Genomic DNA, 2,500 nt, shown 5'->3' with positions numbered 1-2,500 from the left:
CCACAGTCCTCACACCAGAGAATCCCAGTTAGAAGGCAACATCGTAACATTCCGTGCTCAACAAGGCTCATGTCGCACACCCAAAGGCACCCGATTCCAACCAGCCAAACATGTTCTGGCACCACCCGCCTTCAAAACATAGGGCTGGCCCAAGGCTGGCGAGGCATCACCACAACGTCACACACTCAACGAGGTTCATGCCGCACGCCCGAAGGCACCCGGCTCCACCCCACCTTGCATGTTTCATCATCGTACCAACCATCAACCATCCTCAAGCCAGCCCAAGTTAGAAGGCAACATCGCAACATTTCATTCTCAACAAGGCTCATGTCACATGCCCAAAGGCGCACCCGACACTGCCTGACCGTGCAAGTTTCGCCACCGCACCGCCGCCGTCAACCGCCCTCGTCCGCCGACCACCACTCCCACGCCCCAAGCATATGCCCATGTGCGGCGCATAGTGCTTGGGGCGTGTGGGTGGTGGAAGATATAGGGGTACCCCCGTGCCCAGCCCATGCAGACTAGTCACCCCCCTATATAGTACATTTTGAGGCATTTTTGGTCTGCCAGGCCTAGATACGATTTTTCTGAGCCGTCATACGGTCAAATATCTCAAGTTTTAGAGTGTTTTTTTCCATGAACTCGATTGATTCATGGATTGGACATTGTAATGGATCTAGAAATCAAGTTTCATAATTTTTCAACCAACCAATTTTTTTTAATGAATTTTTAAAAATTAAATAATAAGAAATTAAAAAAAATAGCTAGATTTGTCAAAAAAATCTGAATTTTTTTGGGAATCATTCTTTCATGTTTCTTAGCTCCCAGAAAAAAAATTACAACAAACCGACCACTCCACAAGTACTTTCACAATTAATGGGTGATGGATGGGGCGCGGGCGTGCACGCAGCAGCACGCGGGGCGGGGCGGGGCGCGCGCGCGCAGAAGAACGCGGGCGGGGCGGGGCGCGCGCGCGCGGGAGACGCTGGCGGGGCGGGGCGCGCGCGCGCAGAAGCACGCGGGCGGGGCGGGACGGGGCGCGCGCGCGCGGGAGAACGAGGGCTGGGCGGGGCGGGGCGCGCGCGCGCAGAAGCACGCGGGCGGGGGGGGACGGGGCGCGCGCGCGCGGGAGAACGAGGGCTGGGCGGGGCGGGGCGCGCGCGCGCAGAAGCACGCGGGCGGGGCGGGACGGGGCGCGCGCGCGCGGGAGAACGAGGGCTGGGCGGGGCGGGGCGCGCGCGCGCAGAAGCACGCGGGCGGGGCGGGACGGGGCGCGCGCGCGGGAGAACGAGGGCTGTGCGGGGCGTGGGGCGCGCACGCGCGCGCGCGCTGGCGGGGCAGGGCGGGGGTGGGGCAGGGCGGGGCGCACGCGGGTGGGGCATGGCGGGGCGGGCGAGCGCGAGGGAACGTTCCGACACTGCCCCACCGTGCGCGTTCCGCCACCGCACCACCGTCGTCAAACGCCCTCGACCTCCGACCACCACCCGTACGGCCCAAGCATATGCCCATGTGCGGCGCATAGTGCTTGGGGCGTGGGGGTGGCGGAAGATATAGGGGGTACCCCCGTGCCCAGCCCATGCAGACTAGTCACCCCCCTATATAGTACATTTTGAGGCATTTTTGGTCTGCCAGGCCTAGATACGATTTTTCTGAACGGTCATACGGTCAAATATCTCAAGTTTTATAATATTTTTTTCCATGAACTCGATTGATTCATGGATTGGACATTGTAATGGATCTAGAAATCAAGTTTCATAGTTTTTCAACCAACCAATTTTTTTTTAATGAATTTTTAAATATTAAATAATAAGAAATTAGAAAAAATAGTTAGAGTTGTAAAAAAAATCTGAAATTTTGTGGGAATCATTCTTTCTTTCATGTTGCTTAGCTCCCAGAAAAAAAATTACAACAAACCAACCACTCCACATGTACTTTCACAATTAATGGATGATGATTGTAAAAACAAGGTCCTGGTGGGTGTCTTAGTGTAATGTACTTGCTCTAGTATCAAAACTCTTCATTTTATTGTTTTAGACAACCAAAAGAAAAAAAAAATAGTTAAATTTTTACGGGTGTCACTCTTTTCTTAGTTCCCCCAAAAAAAAAAAAAGTCACAACAATACAAGCATTAAAAATGAACATTCACTTTTCACGGGTATTGGGTTTGATGATATTTTTATAGTCCAAGGTTTTATACACGTTCTTACTTTCCACGGATGTTAGGTGTGATGAATTGTTGTAGGGGCTAACCTTCAAGGCTTTATACGTGTACTCACGCTTCATAGGTATTGGGTGTGATGTTTTCTTTATGGAGGTAACATCCAACACTTTTGATATGCTGTTGGTAGAACATTTATCACACATAGCATAGGATGGGGCTTGGCGTGCGCGAGGTGAGTGGGGGCGCGGGGGTGTGCAGGGAGAGCGCGCGGGGGCGTGCGGGGGGTGTGCGGGGGGAGTGCGCGGGGGTGTGTGGGGGGAGCGCGCGCGGGGGGCGTGT

This window comes from Cucurbita pepo, unplaced genomic scaffold (assembly GCF_057944985.1).
Source record: "Cucurbita pepo subsp. pepo isolate OVF unplaced genomic scaffold, ASM5794498v1 scafford_74, whole genome shotgun sequence".
Classification (NCBI taxonomy): Eukaryota; Viridiplantae; Streptophyta; class Magnoliopsida; order Cucurbitales; family Cucurbitaceae; genus Cucurbita; species Cucurbita pepo.
Note: the sequence above shows the minus strand (reverse complement) of the source record.